At 45.5% G+C, this 9,699-nt stretch overlaps 1 protein-coding gene across 5 annotated transcripts in view; it reads right to left on the minus strand.

Annotated features, from left to right (window-relative positions):
• GPRIN3 (GPRIN family member 3) overlaps window positions 1-9,321 on the minus strand; it is a 33,507-nt gene extending 24,186 nt beyond the window's left edge. For 3 of the 5 annotated variants that reach the window (XM_015861314.2, XM_015861317.2, XM_015861315.2), the window contains exon 1: window positions 8,206-8,868. The gene's annotated coding sequence lies outside the window, so the exon portion shown is untranslated. The other 2 variants (XM_015861318.2, XM_015861316.2) reach the window with 2 other exon arrangements.
• Window positions 9,322-9,699: the final 378 nt, after the last annotated feature.

Genomic DNA, 9,699 nt, shown 5'->3' on the forward strand with positions numbered 1-9,699 from the left:
GAGGCCTGGAATTCTGGTCACTTCACCACGCCAGTGACTGGGGTAACCATCAGAAATACCATTTACCCTTTATCTGAAAATGTCTTTGTTGTTCTGAGAACTGTCAAATGTTATCACTGTTGCATCTGTAATTGGAATACCTGTCCCTGTGGATTAGATGGAAGTTATGTTACAGAGCACTCAGCCAATCTTGTAAGGTTGTTGCTTAGCTTGAGCAGAAATCTGGATTCTCATAAACGTATGCAGATATTTATAGTCTGCTCAGTGGCTTTTAACAGATAGTACCTAATTATTAACCCCAGGGGGAGGATTAACATTTTCTTGTAATAAATATGGAGATTTTGTTGTGTGCTGCAGTGTTATAAAACTTTCAGCTCTTGTTGTGAAATACCAGACTTTCAGGGTGGAATAATTCTGTCATCTTGTTTCCATACAGCTCTTCTCAGAGTATCATCTTTCTGACAAATGTTTTGTCACATTATTTCTACCCCTTCCAATGCCACCCAGCATGCTTCTTATGTTTTATCATTTCCCTAATGACTCATCTCTAGAGCTAAGCCTATTGACTGTGAAGTTTTTCATGAAACTGATGCTTCAGAGAAAAGAGAGTGACGTTAACATCAGAGACCCATAAATTCAAGAAGTTAAATACTAAGGACTGATTATCCTTCTGTCTTTTCTAGCCTATGGGCTAGACAACCTTTTCCAGGAGAGCTAAGCTGGGAAGACTGACGGGACTTTTGTACCTCTTCACTTTCTGAGCTTGGGACATGGTGATATCCAGTTTATTCCTTAGCACACAAAGGCCACCCTAAAAACTGCTCTGACCTGCAGCTTTAGTAGCCTAAGAAAACCAGAAGTTGCTAAAACACAACAAGATCCCACGTATCATCTTTGTTACACATCACTAGGGTGGAACATTTCCTATCTAGTCCATTCTACTAATTTCCCAGATTTACTCTGTTGTTCAGTGCTGCCTTGGGAAATAGTCCACGGCCAGAGTCCCGAGGCCTTATGTGAGCAGAAGTACCATTCCTCAAGTACTTGGTGGACACACTGCTTTGTGGGCTAAGATCACACTGACAAAACAAGAGCTTACCAGAGGAAAAGAACTAGCCCCTCGAGTTCAAAAACATACAGCTTCCTTATAAAAGCAAAATGATTGCACAAGAGTAGAAAGTTGTTTTCAGTCAGTCTGGCTTTATACTAAGAGATTCTACTGTTTCCCCAGTATCTGAGTAACTACACTCCTACTCCCTACACACAGGAACACCCATCCCTTCCCAAAGCCATGTGAGATCAGATTAGTAATGAGCCTACTCTTATTTTCCTTTTCTCTCCCATCCAGAAACAGCACTTGTGTTCACTATTTGAGTCTGCTGCCTTTTTCTTTTTTTTGGTATGAAGAACCTTGTACAGGTTGCATATTCCATCTTTTTACCTTGAGATCCCTTTAATAAACTGAGCTCTTTGGTTGCACATTAGTACCACAGGTTTTGAACAACAACAACAAAAGACCTTTCATCTCTAGAAAGCAAATATTTTTCCAACTTTCTTCAAAACAACATGTGAATATCAAAAATCATCCTGATCTTCACGACAAAGAACCAACTGCTGATAACTGCATGAAGATTCTGAAGAGTTATTAATACTGACTACTGCCAATAAGCTGCAGCAGAATTTAAAGGTAACAGAGAATTCAGGCAAAAATTTAGCACTTTTCAAGATTCTAGAAACATTGGGCCATTCAGCAGAAAAAAAGGGGCAAACAATGTGATCTGCCTTTCCAAAATGGAATCTTTAGTCACTGCTTTCTGCCCATGATATGCATATATATATATATATATATATATATACATGTATTATTTTTTCAGACAGTGAGAACACATTACTTTTAATTTCAGGCACTTTCAAGCAGCCTTTCATGTTAATTATTTTGGTCTTATTCGATCTGTGCTTCATCTGAACAAATATGTACGTAGCTGTAACTAACTGAGCAATTGAAATATCTTTGTCAGTGCTCATCAGACTTTGCCAGTCTACCAGCCCTTCAGAGAACACTGATATTTTTGTCATTCCATTCATTCTACAAGTGAATCTATGTATACACTGTGTAACTTTTGATGCTTTTGTATTATTTAGATATGAAACATCACTGATATAAAAATTAAATCTATAGATATGATCAATGTGACACGCCATGGCTCAACCTGCAGATGACTGCTCTCTTGCTCTCTCTTCTTTTTGCCTCTGATGTTGGCTGCAAAGTCATGACAGATGTGTTTCACACTACAGAATTGGCAGACACTTGACCACATGCGTTAGCACAGATTTACCTGAAGTAGGTGGCTGCTAGCAGGTAGGAAAGCATTAAAATCAAGGCAGAAGAGGAAGCAAGCAAACCACTGTGCATTTTTAATGTTGTTACCATGAAACTAACTGCTAATCAGGGGTGTCTGCACAAGAACTGGAGGGTCTTAAACTTGAGAGACTGGCAGAGTGCTAACCCTGCAGCTCCCTCCTCAGTGCTCTTCACCCCATCATGCAATATGCTGATGAGTCACTCTTGTGCTGATGGACTTCTCTGGTCTGGCTGTGGAAATTCCGCGTCCAACAGATTGGACCTGTGATTAATCCATGTGCAACACTAGCGATTTTAAATTAAGCAACGCTACTTCTTCCTGGATTAGAACTTCATCATTCTGCAATTAAGATTCCTGTCTAGTGACAGACAATATCTATAAAATAGATTATAAAATAACCATTTTCTTTCTTTCCTTAGTAGTGATTTTGAGTGTTGCCTATGGAGGTAATGAGAAATAGCTCAGAATACACTTTTCTCCATGCCCTCAGGAGAACAGTTTCATCTCCAGAGCTAAACAGTGATATAACTCAGTTGGAAAAATGAATTATCATCATTTTCCAAGTGCTACAAAAGTCTCATCTGAGAGCTGGTCTGCACTGTGCTAGGCATCATATTTGCAGATACTAACAGATTAATAAAGAACCAGGGCTTGTGTTTTCTTCAGTTCCTGCCCTTCTATGAGGAATGAGGGAAGGAGGGGGCATGAAAGCGAGCAAACAAACCATGCCACACTTCACTAACTTACAATAAATAAAAAACAAAATGAACAGTAAAAATAACAGGAATTGCTGACAATACAACCATAGATATTACAGATAGAAACCCTTGGTTCTGGGTCATTAAAAAAATAATAACACAACCTTCTTGTGTGTTTGTTTTATGTTGGCTATGGTAATAGCTTCCTTACCTGCCACTAAGTTTGGTAATGTAAGATTGTGGAGTTGAGATGAGGAGAAAAAAAGAATCCACTTTGTCCTCTGTGGATATTCTTTATAGAAGGTACTACAGTAATTCACTGTAATATTTCTAATTGTTGGCATTTTCCCCTCCACTTAATTATTATTATTGTTATTTTTTTTACATGCATCCACTGCTGGCAGAGGACAAATCAGGGCTCAAAATGATACTACACTCATTTCTAATCATAACTGTTTTGGTCTCCATCCTCCCTGTTTTCTCTCACACTCACACACTGCATGCAGTTGCAAGTGTCAGTGATGTGCTTTTCTCATATTTACTCAGCAGCATTTTGACACTTCTGCCCTTTCATATGTGCTGCTGATTTACAGATGTGAACACTCAGCCACTGCCTCCAAGAAACAAGGCACTCAACTTTAATAACTGATCTGTGATTTAAAAATTAATCAGTACAAATCTTTCTTTCTGTAGAACTGTTAAAGAATTCAAAGTCCATGTATATAACAAAATACATATGTAGCCATTTTCTTCTTTTACTGTTTGTAGAAATAAACTGTGGCCAGAAAGACTCTCAAAAGCTCTCCCTACAGGAAGGTAATTTAACTCGATTCAGAATGTATACAGAACTTTTCTTTTTTTCTTTTACCAATAAACACTATCAGTCTTTGCTTTGTTCTGTCTCTTAAGAAGTTGACATTTACCTGAACGGACTGATGTATCCCCAAATATGAGAGTAGCTTAAAGTAGTTCAGTGCTTACAGACAGTGCATCCAACTCCTATCCATGATTAATAAATAAACAATAATGGGTGAATTTTGGTACATTTCTAATCTTCCATAACAATGCCAAACTACTGCCAACAATCTCTCACTGGCCATCTTTTTTGGCCAGTTATGCCATTTACACATGCACAGAGGTGCAGATTGAGGAAAGGGCTAATGCTTCTTTGGCTCTTCAGCTAACCTTTTCCTGAAACCTAGACAAGCTGTGGTTTCACTTACCGTAACTACACAACTATTTTTGAAGTATTTTGCACCAGTTCATAACCCTGTAGGACAGATGGGAAAGTTTTATCAGATCTGAAATCATTACATCTCATAACATCCAGGACTGCTCTCAAATCTACAGTCGCAACAGATTCAACCTACGTGCCACCTCTGCCTTCAGTGTAGTTATAAATTAAGGAATGATGCATATCTAGAAGAGTCATACAATAGTTTAAAGATTTTGCTCTATAGCTGTAAAATTGCAAGCATGTTGTTTTTCACACCTGCATCACTTTCAGAAGCAAACCACTGGCCAGGTACAGTTCTTAGTATCATCAGCTTCCCCTCAATTTTGATTGCATTTAATGGATGTTGTTCGTGTTCGAAAACTGCAACCACATTTTTCTTATGAAATCAACCTAGCTGTAACCCACCACTTGTCCTTCCTTGCTGAGTGCTCTTCAGCTGACACTAACTGTGAGACTCACAAAAACGCCATAGTCTGCCCGTCACCGACTAGTAGGGCTGATCATCATGCACCATGCCAAGCTGGTCATCATAACTTAAAGACATATGAGTTTTGCGACCTACCACTCTATGGAGAGGTCTATATGCTCTTCTAGTAACAAAACGAGTTGAAGATGCAACACTGAGAAAAGAAAGTTTCCTATAGGCAAAAAAACCCCAACCAACTAACCAACAAGCCTAGCCCAGTTTGGGAGAAAGAGACAACTTCTGAATGGGTAGGAAAAGCTACAGTCCAGGTAATAGAAAGTTAGAATTTCATACTGGAGAAATATACAGTTAAATCCACAATAAACACTTTCTAAGATGCTGACACCAACATGAAAACAATTTCCTGCAGTTCAAGGACTCACAGGGTTCTGCATTTCATCAGCTCTGATATCTTAGCTCAGTAATTATTTTTATCCTTTTAATAGGCACATCCCTCATCCATCACTGTTAATGCCTCATGCAGCATTTTGTATAGGCATATTTTCAAAGTCTAGGAGAAAAAAAAGCACCAAAAATCCTTTGTGGAATTTCAAGAGAGCTCACTGTACTGATACTTAAGCCATGACATGATCAGAATTTACAGTTTCTTTATTCTACCACTGAAGAAATTCAAACTGAAACCTGCCATATTTATTCATGCAAACAATGCTACTCATAGAAATCACCTCACTTAATGGAATGCTTTGCCTGTATAGATAAGGACTTTGATTTTGCAAACTGAAATGCCTCAAGGGAGGAAATGATGGGGCAGTATTTAACCCAAGGATAATTTTTCTTTTATCTTACTAAAGTCTGTAATGGTATTATCACCATGCTCCACAACAGTGAACAGATGACATATTGGGAAACTATGTTGATAAGGGGCCTTATCTACTCCTCTGCTTGCAAAAGGGAAAATACCCTGCTTTTCTGTGCCACGGAAGTGCCACAGGCATGCCTGGCAGTAGCTTTGCAAGCACTGCATTTGTTTGTAGTCCCACTGTTTCTTCATGAGGCTTACAGGAAATGATTCTTGCACTTTCTAAGTGGTGTTAGTTAGAAAGCGACCGACTCAGCGCTGTGTTCAGCACAGCTGCACACACACCAACACCCGCACAGCGCTGCCTGACTGTGCCTCTCTGACACCGCCCTCCTTCAGGACACACTGGTAACCCCACAGGCAGATGGCAGTTGGCTTTACTAAGCCAACTCCGCCCCTATAGAAACCCCAAAAGAACTCACTTCAGAAAGCATCTCCCACCCACATCTTTTCAGTCCCCTTTGGGCTATTACATGCTATCAGACATGTTGACAACACCCTGCCAGAAGCCTCTGGCCCATGCTGTCAGGCCCTGCGCTTTCTAAAGAAAGCCATCAACCCAGGGTGGAGTGCAATCAGGACAAGCAAAACTCAGACAATTCAAGTTCAAGACTTGCAACACAGTGACCATGCACACATTGGCCCTGGCATCACACTGAATGAGGGCTTTACCGTTCTTTAAGGCAGGAAAGCAGATCTCTCCCTCACCTGTGCTTGGAGGCACAGCTGAATGAAAGAAGCTATGACACCAATTCACTGCAGTGGGCACTTTCAGTTCTTCATTTGTGCTTTACTTAGTATAACTTCTCCCTGAGCAAACTTCAAATAACTTAAAAGTTACATGGACCGAGAAGGGAAAATACACTTTTAAGCATGGAGGAAAAACTCAGTTGACTTGAAGAAAACGAAACACCAGCACTTGACTATTGTTAGTACACTGCAAACTCCCTGGAAGTGATAGAAGGGAGGGAAAAAGCTTGAATACGGGCAGATCCAGAGTAGGAAAATTTAGTTTAAATACTCCTTCCAGAACAGGCAACCAACTCCTGAGAAAAGGCCGGCTTGCCCAGAAATGCAGGGATCACAGACACACAAGTTCCCACCGCGTGGTCGTGGGAAAGCAAAGTTTGTACTGCTGGGTGAATAGACAGGGGAATACTGCGCCCGATGTCATTCTCTCTGCAGTGACATTAATGGCAGCCTTCCTGGAAGCCGCTGTGTTGTGCCTGTGGCTGCGCTTTGCGGGCAGCCACTCTGGGGGCTTGGAGAAGAGCGACCGCTTTTCCACTGGAGCCTTTGTATTCCTGGGAGAGACCAAAGGAGCGCGGCCTATTTATCTCATCAGAGACAACGCTAAGTGGCTGTTTAATTACCGTCCTTAAATACTTGCAGAGAGAGACTATCTGAAACTAGAGAGCTATTTAATCTGCCAGACAAAGACACTGTGAGATCTCATAGCTAGAAAATGAAGTCAGAAAAGTTCAAATTGGAAATAAGATGCTAACGTTTGACAATGAGATTAACAATCGGAGCCAGTTACCCAGGAATGCTGTAAATTTCCCATCATTTGAAGTCATTAAATCACTGCTATTTGAAGAAGCTGGTGGGCCAGACCTCCAGCTCACTGGGGAGCACTTTGTTTTGTACTACACAAGAGGTTAGGCTATGGGATCACCACCAGAACTCCATTAAGCCCTCTGGCAGCACTGCTGTCTTTCCCTGGGAGAAAAGGAAAGGATGAAGGAAAAAAGTATTAAGGAAGCCAAGGCCTGCATGGAGAAAACACAAAAGTAGGTTCAGCTGTGGACAGCAGAAGTCACACACTTGGTAAATTCACCGAGTCTGGCTGCTAACTTCATTAGCAGAAAGAAGAGGCCTGTCGGGGACACTTATGACCCCAAAGCAGGTTGCTCCAGGCAAACTCTCAGCAAACCTATGCAGCTGGCTAAAAGGGGTGAGTGGCACCGGCCAAGCCTTTAACGCACCCTGTTACCCAAATGCAACCCAGCAGGCGAGCCCCCGGCTGGCACTCCGACAGCAAAGCTGCAGGAGCCCAGTGCACGCCGTCCACCTGCGCTGCGCTGCAGCCCACCACTCGCTGCGGCCCGGCGGCAGCTCGGAGCGGGCCGTGGGGTCGCCGCCCGGCGCTCAGCCCCGCGGTGCTGCGGCAGGTGAGGTGGCCGAGCTTCCCCAACCCGCTGCGGAGACTCGCGGGGTCTTCTCCCGCTGCGCCACCGCGGGCCGTTGCCGTGGCGACCGTGCCGAGCATCCCTCCGGCCGGGCCGGGCCGGGCTGCCGCAACCCGGCGCGGCGGGTGGGGCGAGGGCACGTCGTTATTATTATTAATTGTTATCACCATCAAAGTTTTCCGCGCTTTTAGGCGCGATAAAAGCGCGGGAGCCAAAGCGCCGGTAACAACCAGCAGAAGGTGGGAGCGAGCCCCCAGGGTTGCCCGCAGCCCCGCTCCTCTGCGGAGGAGGGCACCCGGCCGGGCAGGGCTATAGCAGGCGGCCCTCGCCACGTCCGGCAGCCCCGGGCACCCGTTCTCGCTCCACGCTCGGGCAAATCTACGGGGGGGTGGAGGTGCTCCCGCTCCCTCCCCGGCTCCCCCCGCCCCTTACCTCCGCGGCAGCGCCCGGGGAGCCGCGGGCGAGCCGCCGCCACGGGCAGAGATGACCTTGCGGAGAAATTCATCATCCGGCCGGGAAAACAAGCCCTTCCTCAGGGTGCGCGGCGGTGGGTGGGAGGGCGGGCGGAGGGAGGAGGGCTGCGCCGGGCTGCCCTCCCCGCTGCGAGGGTAGGGAGAGGCAGCCGGAGCGGGCGAAGAGGAGGCACCGGCGGCTGGAGCAGCCTCGGGCACGCGAACCGAACCGAGCCGGGCGGGCGGCGGCACCTCCGGGCGGCTCGGAGTCTGCGGCTGCAGGCCGGCGTCCGGCGCGGGGAGGCGGGGAGCCGGGCCGGGCAGCGCTCCCCCCCGCGGCCGACGGCGGAGCGGGGCAGCCCCGCGCTCCTGCCCTGCCGGCGCCGGTAGTGGGGGACGGGCGGCTCCTTCCGAGCGGGCACCACCCGGCTCTCACGGAGCCCCAGACACCGGCCCGGGGCGCGGGGAGCTCCTGCCCTCCGTCGAGGGAACGGAGCTTATCGAGAGGCCCCGGGGTCGTGCCGGAGTCCCCGGGGTGCTCCGGGGATTGCACCGCATCGCCTCCTCTCCGCCTTGCGGCCCCGCGAGCCGGCTGGCTCCCGCTCCCAGCCCGAAAGCAGCCGAGTGGCTGCTCCGCGACAGAAGAACCAGACCTGCACGTAGGAAATCCACCAGTCCCATCCACCTGTGCTTGTCCTGCATGTGTCAGTCGAGGAAGTGTGCCTCCAGACAGCTATCTAGGCACCTAATGAGCCGTTTGCTTGCGGGGTTATACACATTTGCATGTGGGATCTTATCGTATGCAAATACTGATGGACTCTTGTCACGCTTTCAGCTCGGATTGTTGTTTTTGATAGGCAAATTTAGCTGCCACTGTGAAGCGCTGTCCGGTCTGCCTGCGGCGAGCCAGCAAAAAAAACCAAAACCCCAACAACAACAAATAAAACCCAACATCCCCACAAAAATACTAGCAAGGAAAACATTTTGTGTTAGGACTCATCTTTGCCTGAAAATCTTTGATCTAATTGCAGTCTGTTCTCACCAGTGTGGAATTCTATCTGCTTCAATCGCAGGAAATGGGTCTGCAGTGCCAGGAGATTCGAGTGAAGGTTTTCATTCAAAGAGATTTCAACTCTTCCAGTTTCCTTTATGGAAATACTGTAGGAGAAGCTATGAGGAGAACTCCTGTTTTTACACTGTCTTGTAATGTGGAAAAGATCGGGGAACAAAAAATAAAACACAGAGGGCTAAAAGGCACAACACACCATCTTTTGATATCTAATCATCCCAATCATCAATAAATCATATACCATTTATCCGTATTAGCGGATCCATATGTTATTCACTGTGGAGCAAAACACCCTCAGGCTCAGTTATTGATCCTAAATCTCTTTAAATCTCTTTAACTCATGGGTTTTGTGATGGTAGCTGATTCATGGAGTTCCATAGGGCTCCATTTTAGGATGAGTTCTTT

Source organism: Coturnix japonica, chromosome 4, assembly GCF_001577835.2.
Source record: "Coturnix japonica isolate 7356 chromosome 4, Coturnix japonica 2.1, whole genome shotgun sequence".
Taxonomy (NCBI): Eukaryota; Metazoa; Chordata; class Aves; order Galliformes; family Phasianidae; genus Coturnix; species Coturnix japonica.